Here is a 21,526-nt window from a genome sequence, read left to right as displayed (position 1 = left end):
TCATGGTGTAAGCATCCTAGTTGAGACTTTGAAACAGATTCTAATGAGTATGAATGGGATTCTTTCTCAGAATCTTCCACAATTGATATAGATGTTGATGTTGTTCATACATATAGTTCTCAATCTGAGTTAGTCAATGAATCATGTGTAGGATTAGAGGATTTGAACTTGCATGTTGCCTTAGTGGATGATTCTTCACTTGTGAGGATGAATCTTGATTTGGGTAGTTTAGGAAGTTACTTGATAGACCTCGAATCTTCAAACACTAGAGATATCATCCATATTCACAACCTCGAACCTATCATTGATTTACCCCTTGTTCATCCTGACCTAATTGATTGGTCCCAATGCAATAAAGAACCTGAGCTCTTAACATTTCAAAATGATTATGAAATAGCCTGTTATTTGAATGTAATTGAACCTGTAGTCTCTTCCACCAGTGAACCAGCAACTAGTATGACAAAGCCAGATATCAAGTACCTTAGTCGCAAAATAAAGAGAAAAGAAAGGAAAAAGAAAAGGAGTTCTGATGGTGAAAACCACTATGTGGCGGTGTCAGAACCAAAAAAAGTAAAAAAAAGAGGATGTATCCAAGGGTGAAAACCTCTCTAAGGCACCTAAGGATGAGGTACTTGATTCTCTTCCTAGTTATTTTCAAGATAGATCTTCAGTACTTATTGAACCAACACAAGTAGTCAATTTGGGTACGAATGAAGCTCCGCAAAGGGTACATTTGGCTCAATCTTTGTCATCACAAGAAAAGGAAGCCTATACTAAGTTCTTACAAGAAAAGAAGATTAATTTTGCATGGACTTATTCAGATATGCCAGGGTTGGACACTAATCTTATTATGCATCACTTATCCATAGCTCCAGGTGTTAAAACAGTTAAGAAAAAATTGAGAAAAATGCATCCTCATATAGCTCTCTTAGTCAAGGCAGAATTAGAGAAAATCCTTGGTGCAAAATTCATAAGAGCTATTGACTATGCCAAATGGATATCAAACATTGTACCAGTTTCAAAACATGAAAAAACCATTCGAGTTTGCACAGATTTTAGAGACGTTAATAAAGCATGCCCAAAGGATGATTTTCCACTTCCTAATATAGACATGATAGTGGATATGACTGTAGGTTATGAGATTTATTCCTTAATGGATGGTTTTTCTAGATATAATCAGATTAAGATAGCTCCTGAAGACCAAGAAAAGACTGCATTTACTTGTTCATGGGGTACCTATTGTTGGAACGTTATGCCTTTTGGATTAAAAAATGCAGGAGCTACCTATCAACGAGCTATGACAACTATTTTTCATGATATGATGCATAAAAACATGGAAGATTATGTGGATGACACCTTGGCCAAGTCTAAGAAAAGAGATACACACTTAGATGATTTAGAAGTCATTCTAGATCATATGGAACAATTTCAACTAAGGTTAAATCCTAAAAAGTGTGCATTTGGAGTCACCTCTGGCAAATTACTAGGATTCATTATTTCAGCAAAAGGGATAGAGGTAGACCCTGAAAAAGTTCAGGCAATTGTGGATATGCCACCTCCTAAAAACATTAGTCAAATGAGAAGTCTTCAAGGATGTCTTCAATCTATAAGGAGGTTTATTTCGCAATTGGCAGATAGAGCTCAACATTTCAACAAGAACTTACATAAAGGAGTCAAATGTGTATGGAATGATGAATGTCAACAAAGCATGGACCAGATCAAGAAATACTTGGCAAATCCTCCTATTTTAATGCCTCCTATCCCAGGAGAACCACTTATCCTATATGTTTCAGCAATAGAATCTGCCTTGGGGGCATTATTAGCTCAACTTGATGAACATGGGAAAGAAAGAGCAACATACTACATTAGCTATACTCTTGTTTCATATGAGGTTAATTACACCAGTATTGAGAAAGCTTGCCTCACAGTTGTGTTTGCTTCCCAAAAGTTGTGACATTATATGCTTGCGCACACTATACACCTCATAGAAAAAATAGATCCACTCAAGTACTTACTATGTAAGGCTGCCCTCATAGGTAGACTTGCTAAATGGATGATGATTCTTTCGAAGTTTGACATAGAGTACATTGAGCGTAAAGCAATCAAAGGACAAGTTATAGCAGATCAATTGACTGATTTCCCACTACAGGATGATGCATCTATTCAAGTTGATTTCCCAGATGAGCACCTCATGTATATGACTGAAAGAACATGGAAGATGTTCTTTGATGGGTCCTTTATGCAAAATGGTTCAGGAGCTGGTGTGTTGTTTGTTTCTCCTCATGGGTACACAATTCCCAAATCTTACAAGTTATTATTTCCATGTACAAACAATAGTGCTGAATATGAAGCTTTAACAAATGGACTTAAGATGGCCATAGAATGGAGAATTATAGAGTTACACATCTATGGAGATTCACAGCTGATAATCAACCAAGTCAATGATGATTGTCTAACAAAAAATGATAAATTGGTACCTTACAAGAAAATGGTGGATTCCTTGAGACTCTACTTCACATTTGTCTCATTTCAACAAATTCCTCGAATAGAAAATAAGGCAGCTGATGCTATGGCTACACTTGCTTCACTTCTTCAATTAGAGCAACATGAATCAAGATTTGAATTCCTGGTGGAAGAGCTACATTACCCTATCTATGATTCCGAAGAAAGTCATGTTATTTGTACCCTTGTTGGTCATGAGTCATCTTGTTATGGTGCCATTTACTCATACATTCGTAATGGAATTATACCTGAAACATTTAATCAATCTGAACGTAGAAACCTTATTCGAAATGCCTCTCGTCATTCCCTTATCTCTGGTGATTTGTATAGGAAAGGTCTAGATGGAACACTTCTTAGATGCTTAGAAAAGGATGAATCTAATCAAGGTTAGTTGACATCCATGAGGGTATCTGTGGGGGACATTCTAATGGTTGTTCCATGGCTCGAAGATTGCTTAGGGTGGGATACTATTGGCCCACAATGCAGATTGATGTAGTACCTTTTGCAAAGTCATGTGAAAAATGTCAAAAACATGGTAACCTGATACATACTCCAAGTAGGGAGCTCATTCCTTCTATTTCTCATTAGTCGTTTCAGCATTGGGCCTTTGATCTTGTTGGGCAAATTCATCCCAACTCATCATCTGGACACAAGTTTATTATCACTGCCACTGATTATTTCACTAAATGGGTAGAAGCTGTCCCACTTTCTGTTGCCTCGGATGTAGTTTCTCTATTTATTTTGAATCATATTATCTGTAGATATGGAGTGCCTTCTGAGATTATCACTGATAATGGAGGTCAGTTTAAAAATAAGGACCTTAAGCAACTCTGTAAGAAGTTCAAGATAAAACAACATTGGTCCTCTATTTATTTCCCACAAGGAAATGGTCAAGCAGAAGCATCGAACAAAATCATTCTTAAAATCTTGCATAGAACAGTTCATAAGAATGGTAGAGATTGTCATTTACAAATAAATCTAGCTTTGTGGGCCTATAGAACGAGTATTCACACTCCTACTGGGGCTACTCCTTTTTCCCTTACATATGGTGTTGAAGCAGTGTTACCTTTAGAGGTTGAGATTCCTTCACTTAGAGTTTCTCTCAAAGGTCTAGTTTCAGATGAAGACTACCGTGCCATGAGGCTTCAAGAGTTAGAACTTCTAGATGAGAAACAACAAGCATCATTTGACCATATGAGGGTCTATCAAAAGCGTATGTTAAAAGCATTTAACAAAAAGGTTCACCCTAGAGAGTTCCAAGTGGGAGATCTTGTCCTATGTGTGAATCATAAGAATCAACAGAATAGAGATCAAAAGGGTAAGTTTGAACCTAATTGGCTTGGACCTTACATTATCACAACAACTTTTAGTTCTGGTGCTTATTTACTATCTACAGCAGAGGGAGAGCAGCTCCCTGATCCTATAAATGTCTTGCACTTGAAGAAGTTATATCCATAATGCCCATTCTATCTAGGGGCATCTTTGTATATATTTATTGATCCTGAAAAAATTTAAAAAAATTGATATATTTCAAAAATCCAAAAAAATGATATATTGTAAAAAAGTCTAAAAATTGAAAAATGTCCTGAAAAAAATGATCTTCTTAGTGACAACCTAGCAATAGGCACTTTGATGTATCACCAAAAAAAATCATATATTCCAAAAATACAAAAAAAAAAAAATCAAAAAAATTCACAAACAAAAAAGAAAAAAGAAAAAGTGCCTTGGTGAAAACCTGGAAACAAGCACCTTGGTAGAAAAAATAAAAAAATAATAAAAAGTCCTTAAAAAAAAAGAAAAAAAGAAGAAGAAAGAAACAAAAAAAAAAGAACCCAAGTGGTGAAAACCTGGAAATAGGCGCTACTTGAGGCCTTTGCACCCCTATTTCTTAGCGCATGTCCTCGACACTTAGCCTTTCTTCGTCACGCCTTGTCCTTGTTGCCTCGGTTTGGAATTGGTCTTTGTCTAGGGGGCATAACTATGTTAGCTTTGGTCTCTTGGATGTGTTAGTCTTTAGGACACCTCACAAACGGTGTTTTTTCAACACTTATTGGTTTGGTCTTACCCAGTATCATCATGTGATCTTCCCTTCCTACAAGCATTTGATCCTTATCCTCAGAACTCAGTATCAGTTAACAGATTTAAATTTTTAAACGCAAAACTCAATGCTTGACTTATGTCATGATATTTTCTTTTTGTGCTGACTATTATTGATTTTTGTTGAGTGTCCTTGTCTGATAAGTCTCTCCATGATGCATCGCTAGAGGACTTGGGGCATGGGACATGTTTTTATTTGTTTTTTGCTTGTGGGTGTGGTCTTGAAACTCTAGAGTGTCTCTTGTTGTCCCCTTGAAACGCTTAGGAGATTTGAGGCATCATCCTTGATTGTTTTTGCACAACCGTTCTTATGGTCATCTTGGCATCTATGCCTTGATGCGAGCATGGTTTTGCTACATTAAATTGGATAAGCTAACATCGAAGTCATCTTGACCTTTATGTCTTTGATGCTTATGTTAGAATTTTTCCACATTCCAATCCGATATAAATTACATTCATATCTTCATAGTTGCACTTGTGACTAGTGATGATTGTGTGATTTTTGATGTTCGTTAATAATGGCCCAATGATGAAAATAAGTTCTTTTACATTCTTTAATGAATGATGAACACAAAAATCCTATGTTACAGTTGCTCTTTTGCAAGTACACCTTTGCATTTTCATGTAGCTTGCATTATTAGACTTCATGTTAGTTTGCATTTTTAGGCTGCATTATGAGTTTGAGAGGGTTTTCCCTTCATCTTTATTGTGGACTTTTAATCAACTATGGTCACATTTTGATCTTCATTTCCTTATCTTCTTTTGTGATCTCAATCAAAATTTCTATCTTAAATAGTTGATTGATTTTGGGGCATTTTCTTTTCTTCTTTCTATTTCTTTCCATATCTTCCAAACTTCTATCTTCCATTTTCTTTTTCCCCACTTCTTTTCTTCTTAATCACCTTTGAGGCATTATATTTCATGCTTGATGATCTACCTTGGTTCTATGATTCTTATATCTTTCATCTTACATCAAGAACCTTATCTTTTGTTTGATTTGATCAAATTTAGCAATTTGTTGTTTCTCCTTTATCTCATTTCGATTTCGATCACGAGGGGGTAGTAATTATCAAATTCAATCTTTGATTCAATATTATCAATTTTATCCTTGACTTTTTCAAGTCAAAATTTATTTGTATTCTTTGTCCTGTTGTGTTCCCAATTCGACCACACATCTGGGTTGTTTTGTGATCCCAAATCGACCTCACACTTCAATTTCTTTCTTTGACTACATGTGTTCCCAAATCGATCACACATTAGTCAAAGAGGGGCAAATGTATGCACCCTAAAATGGTTGCCTAGACTATGGGCCCCCATTATTCAATTTATCAATTTATCAAATTTCCTAAATCAATGGTGTGTAATATTTTATTAAATCAATTCAAATCAATTTCCTTGATCAAATTCAATTTGTTTTATTTCTAAGGTTGATCATTTTATCCTAAGTCTTATTTAATTAAAAGAACTTGCTCTCTTTTAATTAAATAAAATAAGTCCCCGTTTAATTAAAAGAAAACCTCTCTTTTAATTAAATAGTTCATCCACATTTAATTAATTAAGAGAAAAACCTCTCTTTTAATTTAATTAAACATTTCCTATTTAATTAAAAGAACTTGCTCTCTTTTAATTAAATAAAATAAGTCCTCATTTAATTAAAAGAAAAACCTCTCTTTTAATTAAATAGTTCATCCACATTTAATTAATTAAGAAAAAAACCTCTCTTTTAATTTAATTAAATAATTCCTATTTAATTAAAAGAACTTGCTCTCTTTTAATTAAATAAAATAAATCTCCATTTAATTAAAAGAAAACCTCTCTTTTAATTAAATAATTCATCTACATTTAATTAATTAAGAGAAAAACCCCTCTTTTAATTTGATTAAATATTTCCTATTTAATTAAAAGAACTTGCTCCCTTTTAATTAAATAAAATATTCCACTTAAATCTCTTTTTGATGAAAAAGGAGTTAAAACAAATAAAAAATTAAATAAATCTTTTATCTACACTTAATATGGGACTTATCTTCATCCTTTCTCCACTTTCTTCTCAACCACTCCACTTTTCTCATTGGTGGATCTTTAGTTCACATGGATCATTATTTCTCCACCCTTGATTAAATCTTTTTCCTCTCAATCTAAATCGTCCAATCTTCTTTATAAGGGAGAGTCCTCTCCTCATTTTTGAGAGACCCATTATTATGCTATTGTTATGTTGCAGGTTTGGAGAGTGATTTTTGAAGAAGGAGTTTTGAATATTAAAGCTTTTGTGGAGAACTTCTATCTTCTTGTCTCATTCTCTCTTGCATGCATGGCTTCCATCATCATGATCCATACTTTGATTTTCATGTTAGCTTAGATCTTGCATTGATAGATTAGATCTTGCTTTCATAGATTATATCTGCATTGTTATTTATTTTCATAGATTAGATTTTATTTCTTGCATTGTTATCATTTAGATTAGTTTTTTTTTTTTTTTTAAATTTCCATTTGCATGCATATTAGATCATTGAATCTCTTGTTTCATGGTGTACTTGCATGGGCACAAACTAGGTCAAACCGAGGGCCTCCATTAGAAACCCCTACACTCCATGAATAGGGAGCTATGAGTCGCCATTCGAGACCTCATTTTTGAGAAATCTTGAATATAATGACTCATAGAAGTGTGCTCACATTTTAGGCATACAATATTCACTCTAACAGAAATTATATTTCTATGTTTTGGTTGTAATGATATTTCTATCAACATGGCAAAATGTTGCAGTGAATTGTTGATCTAATCAGAAGTTATGGTTCTTTTCTTCTTGCAACTTCAGAGGTTTGAAAGAAAGTTTTCAAATTAGTATGCAAGATTAATTATAATATTTTCCATGCACAACTTTTCCATTGAATTTATGTTTTCCCAAACTATTTAGAAGATACACGGGCCAAATGTTTGGATGGAGGGGTTGTGAAATTGCCAAAACCAAGTTAAAATTTAGGCCTTTATGGCACACTTTTTCCCTATGCTACCATGCTCAAATTTTATTTCTTCTCCCTTTAAAGCATTGTTTGCTCAAATTTTATGAACTTTCTAACCTTATTGTTTCTTAACACTAAAAAGCAGAGTTGGTTCTTATAACTGTTTATGTAAAGCTTGAACTGGCATTGTAGGTGCCATGGCAAACATGCTTGTCGAATGTAGAAGCATACACAAAGAAAATAAGCTATTTGAGAGAGTGCATCAAAGAAATATTCTCTTGGAATATAATAATGATAGGGTATGCAAGATAAATTTATTGAAAAGGTTTTAAATCTTCCAACAAATTGGAGGTGTGAGGCCAACTTCAATGAGCTCTGCCAAAACCAAAGCTTTGAAATAGTGTATGCAAATACATCAGAGCACAAAGATAGAAGGGAGATTTTTGTCAGATATTACAATTGGAACTGCACAGGTATGTATTTGATGTAGAATATGAATGCATAGCCAAGTTCTTAGTTACCTGACAAAATACTCAATAAAATTTGGTCTTTTGGCACAAATCACAGCATTTAAAAAGCATCAGGATGCCATCAAAATATAACAACACATAAATATTTGTTAAATATTGTTATTACCATACTCTGCTGCATGTGCATGCAAAATGTGGAATCATAGACAAAGCATTTGAATCGTTTGACAGAATGTTCCAAAGAATTATTATCTCAAGGCAAGAAATTATTGCAGGATAAGCACCAAAGGGCTGCATAGCACAGAGAGCGATCAAAATGGCAAGCAAATGTTATCGACAAGCATGAAGTCAAATTCCACAATCTACCTCATGTGGCAACCTCCATCTCCCTTGAAGTACACAAGGCAGTCAATTGTTTGACAAAATGTTGTAAAGGAAATGCTCTTTCACAAAATAAAATGAAGATGAGGCATGCACAAAATAGATTTGTTGTTAAGACTTTGAAAACTTCAAAGAAAATGCAACTGGCAGTTGTAAAGTCAAAACCTTTTCCAGCATCCTCTCTGCTCATGCACCAAAATAAAATGAGACCTTCATCCAAAAATGTGTGTTGAAGTAGCTCGGCCCACCTTGAAGAAAAATGTGGACAAAAGCTAATGAGAGTGATTTTGACATCGCCAAAGTAGATATGGGCCCTTAAACACATGTAGGTAATATTTTTTACTTTCAGGTATCTGCAAGTAAGTTGATACAAAGTATGGAGAAAAAAGGCATATAAAGGATCAACTCAAACAAGAAGTGCAAGTCTTGACATCTTATCTTGCATGGTGCATTACAATTAGTGCTTTCTGCTACCTGTCTGTATTGGAAAAGAGAGACTATAGTGCCATGTTAGAATCTCAGTGGAAAACAAACCAATAAAGTAAAAATCGCTACGTGCATACAGAAAATGTTTAATGTGAAAATCATTTGGCCGACGTAAGAAAACTTTCGACTGGTTGTTTTTGGCATGAAACAACTTCTGGTTGGAGTGAACTCCAATGGGAAAGCCTATCGACTAATTAATTTGGTTGTTTAATTGAGCTTCTAGCCAATGATGATTCATTTCGTAGGAGGTGTAATATGTATACTAAAATATACTTAGTATTATTAGTCTTGCATACACACACACACACACACACACACACACACACACACACACACACACACACACACACACACATACACATATGTATACATATATATGTATATATATGTATGTGTATGTATATGTATATGTATATGTATAATATGTATATGTATATGTATATATGTATATATGTATATATATATATAGATACATATGTACGTGCGTACATATGTATGTATGTATATGTATGTGTATGTATATATATGTATGTACATACATACATACATACATACATACATACATACATACATACATACATACATACATACATACATATATATATATATATATATATATATATATATATATATATATATACACACACACACACACACACACACATATATATATAGCCACAGAAGATGCCAAGATACAATTAATTTTAATTAGCAAAATTTCTTTTATATATATATATATATTCATACGTACGTACGTATATATATGTATGTATGTATATATATGTGTGTATGTATATATATATGTATGTATGTATGTATATATATATGTATGTATATATGTATATATGTGTATATATATATATATATATGTATGTATGAATAAATATGTATGTATATATGTGTATGTATGTATGTATATATATGTATGTATGTATATGTATGTATGTATATGTACACACACACACACACACACACACACAGAGCCACGAAAGATGCCAAGATACAATTAATTTTAATTAGCAAAATTTTTTAAGTTAAAATAGAGTTTTATTTTTAAATTAATTTCTAATCAACAAGTTCTTTGTGATTGGTTGGTCTTATTTTTTATAGGGTTTTATTCTTTTTTAGTTTAAAAAAAATTATAGAATGAAATATGTGACAAATTATGGAAAGTTCACGATCTTCTAGAATAAGTCTCCTAGCTGTTGTGTTGCTTGGTAAGAAATGTTGTTTACAAATTCAGAAAAACTTGAATTCACTATCACCCAAACAAATCCAATTTATATATTTGCCCCAAACTTACAGAGCTAATTATTTGCACCTAGTTCATTGAGGTATCAACGTTGTCGCCATTGCAAATAACATGTTTTTTGCAAAAATAATATGTTGACAAATCAACAATTTTTCTTGCTTGTAATGAAAAAGGGTGATCTCGTCTTTCTTTGATATCAAAGGAAATTGAAACAAAAATGGTTCACATGGATTGTGATTTTTCATTTGTTGTTGAAGATTGAAAGCATAAAGTTAAAACAGAGTTTTATTTTTAAATTAATTTCTAATCAACAATTGCTTTTTCCTAATTGGTTGGTCTTATTTTTTATGGGGTTTTATTCTTTTTTAAATTTAAAAGAAAATTATAGAATGAAATACGTGACAAATTATGGAAAGTTCACGATCTTCTGGAATAAGTCTCCTAGTTGTTATGTAGCCTAGCAAGAGACATCATTCACAAATTCAAAAAAAAATCGAATTCACTATCGCCCAAACAAATCCAATCTGTGTATTTGCCCCAAATTTATAGAGCTAATTATTTGCACCTGGTTCATGTTGTTGAGGTATCAATGTTGCTACCATTGCAAATAACATGTTTTCTGCAAAAATAATATTTTGACAAATCAACAATTTTTCTTGCTTGCAATGAAAAAGGGTGGTCTCGTCTTTCTTTGATATCAAAGGAATTTTTCTATCAAGAAAAGAGGAAATTGAAACAAAAATGGTTCACAGCTACTGCAATTTTTCATTTGTTGTTGAAGATTCAAAGCAAGGTCGATGGTAGTGATCGAGGCTTCCTTACTAATAAATTGCCACTTTTTTTATCTCAATCTTCCTCTACCATTCAATGAAGAAAACAAATGATGATTTTTCCAAATTAGGTTATGAAGTGGTATTATTCTTGAAGAATTTGTATGCTAGGATTATGATACACAAGCAATGCATATAGAATCTCAGATACATTCTCACATTCTGAATCAAATGTCTTGCAATCAATAATTCCATTATCACATTCCATAATTGTTGGTTATTTTCTTTTCACCATTTGATCTCATTGGAAAATTATGTATGACTTTTCATTTTTAATGGATACTATGACCTTTTTATTAGTATATTCACTGTGGAATTTCTCATTGTTGAATGGAAAATGTTGTTTATTGTTAAAACATATTATTTTGGATCAAAATATAACTTATAAATCCTCTCCTTTTTTGGTAAGTGTTTTTTTGTTTTAATTTATATTTTTCAAGTAAAAGTGGCAAGTCACTATAATAGATTTATTAATAATAACATTGGCTCAGTGCTCTTGGAGGAAAGAATCAGTAAGAAAACCTCCAATCATTGCCAAAGATACACATGATAAAAATAGAGGCAAATAGCATGAGGGTATGAAAAAAATTCCCTTATAACATGGGATACGAAAGATCACTACCTCATCTATAAGCAAGATTAAAAAGAGACACTAACCAATTGAAAGCCCAAATTCTAAGAAAGCTCTAACAAAAAATAGACTTGGAATTCATAAGAGAGCCCCCAATACACAATACCATGACCAAATAATATGAATTAAAGTCACATTTACTAAGAATTATGAGATAAACATATATGTCCTTTCTTATATCAAGACTAAATCCCATAATAACAAAATTCTCCTTACATAGAAGTCTAATAAAGCATCGATTAGGAGACCAATAATACCAATAACCTTCACTACAATGGGCTCCAAGCCACCTCATCAAGTATCGTAACCGAGCAAAAGAGAAAGAAATCCAAAAGAGGAGAATAGACTATACAACCCATCCACATCATGAGTATTCCATTTTATAAAATTATATATGCAAGTTCATTGGTTTCCATGCCAAGCACACCGCATAGGACATGACTACTTAAGTGGACTTGACACTCAAAATATAGGATGCAGTCATTCAAAATCGTACAAATTTGAAATTGGTAAGTGTTATTAAGCTTATACCTAATTTAATATTTCTTTAATTCAAAATGAAATCAGATTTTTAACTGTCATAAAAATATATATTCTTAATTAAAATATATAATGTATATTTAATTTAAAATGTTAAAAAAATAAAAGGAATTTATTGTATGGTCTGTTACATTTGTTAAATGGAAAAATCCTATATTATGAAAATTTCTAATATATGCAATATTAGTTCACATAAGAGTGATACTTGTTCCCATAAGTATCTTGTTATTTACATTACACCTTTATATAAAATTTTGAATATATACAATACCTACATGTTGCTTTCTTCATAAAAATACACTACTACATTTGGACCCGAATTGCGATAGCAGGTCGTCGTAATTGCAATGTCCAACTATCACCCTAGCGACAAAACCATGAATTAGCTCTTGTTTGATAGGCATCAAACTTTTGTTGTTGCAAATTGTGATGGTGAGGTAATCTTTCGAAATGGTGACAACTAACATTATAGTTTAAGCTTCTAGTCGGTCATCACAATTGTGATGTTAATGTGACAACGGTGCTGTAGAAGTGACGTTCATCCATTAGGATGGTCCATCTTAATTGCAATGCAATTATGATGGCTATACTATACAAGTGATGGCTCACCATTAAAACATTCATCACAATTGCGATGACAAGTTGAATTATGAGAAAAACAATTATTGATGTTAACCACCACCCGTAATAATGGTGATGATTTGTGTGTGGCTCATGCAAATGAGATTGCTTACATTGCTATGGAGATGATGGATATGGACCTATTGTCATTCATCAAGAAAACTATTCATGGGGGATCATTAATATATCCATATAATTATGATGAGCATAACTATTTATATTTCAGGAAAATTGATAGGTCTAACTTGGTGAAAGGGCTAATGTGGGAGCTTTATTGTGGTGTGGCCTATTGCCATGATATGGGTGTTGCACATAGAGATCTTAAGCACAATAATTGTCTTCTTTCTATTAAAAAGGTGGGAGGAATCAAAATTAAGCTCGTAGACTTTAGATTGGCAAAGATGGTGAAGGATAAAAAGAATTGTGTGATGGAAAGAAATGGGCAAGAATATGTGTCCTTGTGGTACAAAACTGCTGAGTTATTAATGCAACAAAAGACATACAATGTTTGGGCACTCGAATGCATATTTACAAAGATGGTCATAGGAGAACTCCTATTTTGTGGGAAATGTCCAAAAGAGTAGCTAAGTATTGTATTTCAGCATGTGGCAGGTTCTGCCTAGGAGAAGATAGAAAAATGTGCTCAACTTTTGAGCAATATTTTGGGATGTAGCGAATGGAGGTCTAGTTTGCAGAATTGGCTTGAAAGCACAAATGAAAAGATGGGATGCTTAGTAGCCATGGATTTTTTAAATGTACATCTACATAAAGCTATTTTTTCTAAATGCACATCTACTTTCAAACAAACTACCAAAACTCGGGTGATAATGCACACAAGACAAGGCTAGATAATGACTAAATCTAGACAAGATTGGAACAAAAGGGCTACATATATATTTCTTTGCTACATAAAAATTAATCTAAGAAGGGCTCACATAAGGCACAGGGACTAATCCATTCATTTTACCATCTCTTCTAGGTCATTTTTTCCTTACACGCAATAATTTAGATATATAAAAGGTTAGCTAGTAAAATAGGATGGTCTAGAGATGCAATGCATTATTTTTTATTAAATATGTTTACTCACATAGAACCAACCATCTACTTCATATTCTATTTCAACTTCCTCTCCAACTATTAAGTTTAGTTGCAAGTGCAACATCAACCAACAAAGAGTTAAAACAATGCTTGATTGCATGTATCCATTTCAAAATAGGAACCCATAACACTATCAAATTTTTAAAGACAAACAAAGATACTCACATAGGAGTCTAACTAGTGATCTTGGGATGATGAAATTGTTGAAAGGTTACTTAGTCTACTTTGTCTAGGTACAAAATTATTGTACTGGTCAAGTGTACCAGACATATGTTAATGTTCCTTTCAATGTTTGAAGCTCATTCTTAACTATTATGTTTGCAGTATTTAAAATCACAGAAATGTCATATTGACCAAAAAAATTGGCATATGAATTGAGATTGCATATTGAACTATGGCATCCTTCTACATTGTATGAAACCAAGAGATTCACACAGTTAGTTGTCATGCAATCATATGCTAATGAGCTTAACATGGTTTCGAAAATAAATTAATATTCTCAACTAATCATGGCCAACCACATGAAGGTGAAAGCTCATTCTGCCCCCCCACATCTAAAATCTTTAAGAAATGATCAATCTTTAAAGTACCTGGAAGTTGGACTACTCTTAGGGGAAGTCCATCTTCATTGCTCACATGGTTAAATTTATTTAATTAAAATTAAAATAAAAAACAAAACAAAACAATGTTCACCTATTTCAAGATACATAACTTGAGGATATGATGACCTATTTCAACCTAGAATATGAAGAAAACAATGTTCTTAAATGATATGTGTGACAAAATATTCATATTCATGTGGATACACATGACAAAATATAACAAAAAAAGGTTCCACACCTACAAAAGTGACATCATTTTCCCATCTTTTGGTGCATGTCATTTTTTTGTTGCATCCAACATAAGATTCTGTCACTCTGAATCGAGAATACACATACAATTGCATTTTATATGCATGGACTATAGGAAGAGCCGAAAAAATGCACCATGATTACATTTATTTAATAGGTCTATTAAGTTTGTAAAAGTCTAGACCATCATGAACATCAGAAATCTAGCTGCTACGGTCGAGAGAATGTCCCCAACAAGCCAACACATAGAAAGTCTTGATTTTCTTGCATGTTGAGGACATCACCCTTGCCTGTAAGAGTCAAAGTCACAATGTTCGTGATGGTCTATAACTTAAAATACCTAATTAAAGGCCTCTAACAAAAATGCAAACCTGCTGCATTTTTTAGTTCCACCTGATGTCATATGCATATGAATTGAGATTGCATATTGAAATATGGCCTCCTTATGCATTTCTTAAAACCAAGAGATTCACACAATTAGTTTTCATGCAATCATAGGTTAATGTTGAGCTTCACTTGATTTTGAGAATAGTTTAATATTCTCTACTAATCAGGGCCAACCATGTGAAGGTGGAAGATCCTTTGTCCCCCCCCCACCCCCCCTCCCCAACATCTAAATTCCTTGTTAGCATCTAAAATATTTAAGAAAGGATCAATCTTTAAAGTACCTAGAAGTTGGGCTACTCTCAAGGGAAGTCCATCTTCATTGCTCACGAGAAATTCATCACAATTCTTTAGTGTTTTCGTACATCTAACACGGGTACATCAAGGAATCTCCTCATTGCCTCCTACATAAAATAATCCAATATTACAAAATACCCCCGAGAAATAATAGTTCAAGTGAAATAAACACTTAAAAAATGAGAGAGAAAAAGAGGAATCTACTCACCAATAAGCATTGTCATTGCATTTGTGGCCATGCTATGTGTTGAGTGAGTTTATTATTTATTTTTCTCTTATGCTAAGATTTCTTTGTTTATAGACATGCATACATACATAGACACACACATATGTGTGTGTATGTATATATACACATATACATACATATACATAGGTAAATACACACACATACACACACATACACACATACATATATAGAGATCACAAGGGCACATCAACGAAATGCAATGATCACAAGGGCATGACAATGAAATCCTAGATCTCCACTGATCTCTAGCCATTCAGAGCTCTCCACCCTCTTTCATGTGCAACTGTCCACAATTGATCAAAACATACGAGGAATGATTAATGTTGTGTTTTTTTTTATAATCTATAATCTACAACCCACATCATCTCTTTGTATATATACATACATACTTATCTATACATATCTATACATATACATATGTGTGTGTATATATATACATATCTATACATATACATATGTGTAAATATATATATATACATACATACATACATACACATAAATAAATAATAGTAATATATGTATTGCATCTACATTTGCTTTGCCAATGCTTGTAAGAGTGTTTCAAGGTTGGGAACCACTTCAACATCCTTTGCATGATTTAGAGGTAATGTCATTGTGAGAGAGGTTTCTATAAGGGAATGAACCTTGTAATTATGACATTTACATAGAAGAAGAACTTGCTTCTTCAACTCTGTACACTCAACTCTTCACTAAAATTATTCTTCCAGTAGTGAGAATAATTGCCACATATTCCTGGAAGCCAAGGGGCCCTAAAACTATGCTACATTTTCTATAGACATGCAAGAATTTACTACCGAATTTAGTACTTCATTACATTTTGGATCATATAGTGATGCCCAAATTAATAACAACAGTAAATACTTTGGATCCTTGCAAGGAGATTGTGCCAACACATGCATGGTTACATCATTGTCTTCTATTGTTGGGCTAGTGTATGGAGCCTTTATATCCAACCATTCATTATAAGTTGGAGAATGTGCTTCATGCCTGGCATGCAAGTGATGCATCTGCATATGTAATTTTATCACCTTGGGAAACTGTATTTGATCCTGCTAGCTGGGAACAACTGATTGTTCATTTTATTGTACCTAATTTGATGATAGTTCTACAAGAATTTGTAATCAACCTAGCTAATCAATAACTAGACCAATTTAACTAGGCTATGACTTTTTTCTTTCTAAAAATATCTGCTATGATATGTTTTTGTAAAATTTCTTGCGAACTCTGCCCATTTTTCCTGGTCTATATTATTTTTGTGCAGGATCTTGAGGTAAGTCACTTAGTACAAGTTGAGTAAGTTTTATTGTTTTATTATTTGGATTATGGAATATATATGCAGTTGGATCAATTTTTCTATTGTGCCAATATGTCTTTGTATGTATACATACATAGACACACGCATATGTGTGTATGTATGTATATACACACACATATGTGTGTGTGTGTATGTATGTATATATACACACACACATATATACATATACATACACATACACATACACACACACACACACACACACACACACACACACACACACACACACACACACACACACACACACACACACACACACACACACACACACACACACACACACACACACATACATATCTCCATCTACCACATCAACAAAACTCCCATCTCATATTGATTACTTATTTGGACTATCTTTCTCCCATTGATAAGTTTTGATTGTGGCAGATAACTAATTATAAAAGTTGTTGATGAGACCCAATAGACATTATTGTCTACCTTAGGGACATAAAGAGAAGATATGGGTGCAATGAAGGAAATATCATAATTTGTGTTTCATTTACACCTCTTCATTTTGATTTTGTTCAAGGGAAGCCCATCAATGCTAATAGAAAATAACAATGCACTTTCTAAGAGTTTACAATTGTTCAACAAAGTTAATTTTTTATAAGAAAATATACCTACAGAACTGTTAGCTCAGAAGCAAGAACATAGTGTTGAAACAATATAGAAAGTGCTCGATAGGAGAGGTCTGCAAGTGAGGGTGTTGACCAATCTTGAAATTTGAATGCTGAAATGAAAGTTATCAAGGATAAAACACCTATGCCAAAGTTACAACACAATGTGAAGTTGATTTTAGATATGGTAGAGGCAGATATTCAGAAGCTTGATCAAAATTTAAGGCATGAGAGAGAGTCTATGGCAATATACTAGAAGGAGAATGAGTGGCTTTATAAAGAGACTGCACTATAAAAACAACAACTAGACAACATAGAGGATATTATGGGAGCATTGGATAGAATCCAAGAAAGTGTTGTGGTAGGTACTAACATTCAAATGACTTACAAGTATCTTTGAGAATTTATAGTCCAAATATCATGAGGACTGCAAGTTGTGTAAATTGTCATGTATTGCATCTGCATTTTCTTTGTCATTTCTTATAAGAGTATTTCAAGGTTGGGAACCACTTCAACATCCTTTGCATGGTTTAGTGGTAATTTCATTATGGCAGAGGCTTCTATAAGGGAATGAGCCTCATGATTTTGACATTTACACGTAAAAAAAACTTGCTTCTTCAACTCCTTACACTCAACTCTTCACTAAAGTTATTCTTCCAGTAGTGAGAATAGCTACTACAAATTCTTGGGAGCCAAGAGACCCTGAATCTAACCTATGTTATGTTTTCTAAAGACATGGGAAAAGTTACTACCAGCTTCAGTATTTCATAGCATTTTGGATCACATATTGATGCCCAAATTAACAAAAAATGTAGATACTTGGGATCCTGGTGGGGAGACTGTTTCAATACATGTATGGTTACATCCTTGGCTTCCATTGTTGGGCCAGTGTATGTGATGCAATAGCATCAGGACATGAAAGGATCCCTAAAGAAGACGAAAGATAGATCAAAGGCAAGGAGGAGTTAAACCAATCAATTGGCATGTGTTGAAACCAATCATGGCCTTAGACGGCTTTAAAGATGATAAAAATGTAATGAATCCTAAAGGGCATGTTAAGGAACTTAGGATCTTTGATAGTGAAATATGAGCATAATAGCATATTGGAGTTAATTAGGTCCTTAGGAGTCTTAGAAAGGTTTAGGATTGGTTAAATTGGTCTTGAGGATCTAATAGGAAAGTTTTGTGTGTTAATTAGTTGTTTTATTCAATAAATTGTAAGTTGGGAAATTCAAATATTTGAATAAAAAAAGTTAGATCCATTTTGGGGGAAAATTAGATTTAATGAGTTTTAGGCATAACTAGGTATTGAAACCGATCCAAATAAGTTGGAATAGTTGTAAGGTATGCTATTAAGTCAAGTTTGAGGCATTGTACAGAGAGAGCAGTAATGGGATTGATCAATTGTACGAACTATGTAAAGAGAAACAATAAAGACTTCACTTTCAAGCATTTCGTGCATGGTGGCTTGACTATCATTGATTTCTTGTAGTTTTATGATCTCATAAGCCTTTTTTCATATTGTTTGATCAATTTCTAATGAACTAAGATTTGTGAAGTTTATTCCTTTCAAGTTTGATATCACTGCTTTAAGGGTTTCATTGTTTTCATTAACAAGTTTGAGTTTCCACTTGAAATGTTGATCATTCCATGAATGTAGGAGTCTAATTCTCATGGAATGATCTTGTAAAATATGTGCAAATCACATCTAACAATGGCTTGATAGGAATTTCTAAGGATTGGTGATCACCATTGGAGTTTATGAAGTAAAGGACACCAAATTGATTGCTATGGAGTAGTAGTAGGAGTTCTAGCCATTAGAGGTTAGTGTTTAATGATTGGAAGTGCTTTGTTATGTTGGAGACAATGTGAAACAACCTTTAATTGAGTCTAAAGGTGCTTGGAAGGTAAAGATTTAGAAAGCCCTACCTTTAAGGGTTTGTAGGAGATTGATTTGGGGCTACAAAATTTTTGGGACTAATTCCTTTTGGTATTTGGAACATTTAAAACACAAGGAGAGATTGTCTAGAGTTTGGGGTCTTGGGACCACAAGAAACTTGTAGTTGCTTTGTTGAATTGCCCTATTTTCATGCATTTTTGAGCCACAATATGGTAACAACAATATATGGTCCAAAGGAATACATGGAACCCTTCTTATATGTTGGCTTAATGGGTATCTAAATCCACCATTTGTTTGGGGAGTGTTTTGGAAAGTTTGAGAGAAAAGTCCACTTTTGTGTCACTATAGGGCTACTAGGTAGGCCTCTAGGACAATTTGAGGGATTAGGGTGTTAGATGTTACTTTAGGACCAAGAATTGGTTGAAAGATTTTGAATTCACATTTATTTGGCCTATGACACCCATCCTAATCATTGGGAGGTGTTGGAGTTGTTTGTGTACTTTTTTCTTTGTAGAGGGTTTGGGGAACCTTATACTTCCCTTATAGGTTTAAATGGGATTAACTTGGCTTTGACTCCCACCACCCTTACCTCTGCATCACTATGGAGCCTTTATATTCAACAATTCATTATAAGTTAGGGAATGTGTTTCATGTCTGGTATGCAAATGCTGCATCTACATATGTAATTTTATCACCTTGAAAAACTATATTTGTTCCTACTAGCTGGAAACATCTGATTGTTGAGTTTATTGTACTGAATCTAATGACAGTTCTACAAGAAATTGTAATCAACCCAACTAATAAGAAACTAGACCCCTTTAACTGGGTTATGGCTTGTTTATTTCTAAAAATATCTACTATGACATGTTTTTGTAAAATTTCTAGCAAAAGCTACCCATTTTTCTTGGTTTGCATTATTTGTGTGCAAGATTTTGAGGTAAGTCACTTAACATGGGTTGAGTGAGTTTTATTATTATTTATTTGGATTATAGAATATTTGTGCAATTGGATCAATTTTTCTATTATTCTAAGATGTAATAAGCACCTTAAAAAAGATCTCTCTCTATATATACATACATACTACATAGACACACACACACACACATGTATGTGTGTGTATGTATGTATACGTACATACATATACATATAAAGAAGCTTCTCTATACATACATACACACACACACACACACATATGTGTGTGTATGTATGTACATATACATGTACATATACATAAAGAGAAGCCTCTCTAATCACCTGCTAGGGGAAATATAAAGAGATACATGTTTAGAAGGAAAAGAAAAGAACATTTACATAGGTACCTCTTCTCCCCTTGAAGAAAATCGCAAAGCAAGGGCACAAAGATCACAAGGGTATGACACAACAATGAAATCATAGAGCAAGGGCACAGAAATCACAAGGCTATGACAATGAAATGCAGAGATCACAAGGGCATGACAATGAAATGTAGTGATCACAAGGGCATGGCAACGAAATCCTAGATCTCAACTGATCTCCACCAAGGGCACACCAAAAAAATGAAAAGATCACAAGGGCATGACAATGAAATACATCGATCACAAGGGCATGACAATGAAATCTCCACCAACGTTCAAAGCTCTCCACCCTCATTCAGAGCTCTCCACTCTCTTTCATGCACAACTCTCCACAATTGATCAAAACAAATAGGGAATGATTTATGTTATGTTTTTAAAAAAAAAAAAAAAATTTATACTCACACACGTGTCACAATTGCGATGACATTGGGGACAATTGCAAAAAAAAAATGAAAATCACACACAAATTACCCTGTCATCGCAATTTGACCCCAAATGTTGTAGTGAAATGATTTGACCTTACTTTGCCTAAAGTAAATTGCATACTACAAATTTTTTATATCCTAAAGCAAGGAATTTGTTATGGAATTTTGATAGTTGTATCAGGATTTCAAAATTTACTCATATTGTTTAAGTATATCTAAAACCTATATTGATGGTTCGTTGGCATCTATCCCAGGATTTGGGTTGGGTT

At 33.4% G+C, this 21,526-nt stretch overlaps 1 pseudogene; it reads left to right on the top strand.

The window, feature by feature from the left end:
• The first annotated feature begins 12,815 nt into the window (after positions 1–12,815).
• Positions 12,816–13,391, top strand: LOC149539158 (negative regulator of the PHO system-like; annotated as a pseudogene).
• The last annotated feature ends 8,135 nt before the right edge of the window (positions 13,392–21,526 follow it).

Source organism: Cupressus sempervirens, chromosome 9 (genome assembly GCF_028749045.1).
Source record: "Cupressus sempervirens isolate cs-2001-9-10 chromosome 9, ASM2874904v1, whole genome shotgun sequence".
NCBI lineage: Eukaryota > Viridiplantae > Streptophyta > Pinopsida > Cupressales > Cupressaceae > Cupressus > Cupressus sempervirens.
Note: the sequence above shows the minus strand (reverse complement) of the source record. Positions and strands in the feature narration are given on the sequence as shown.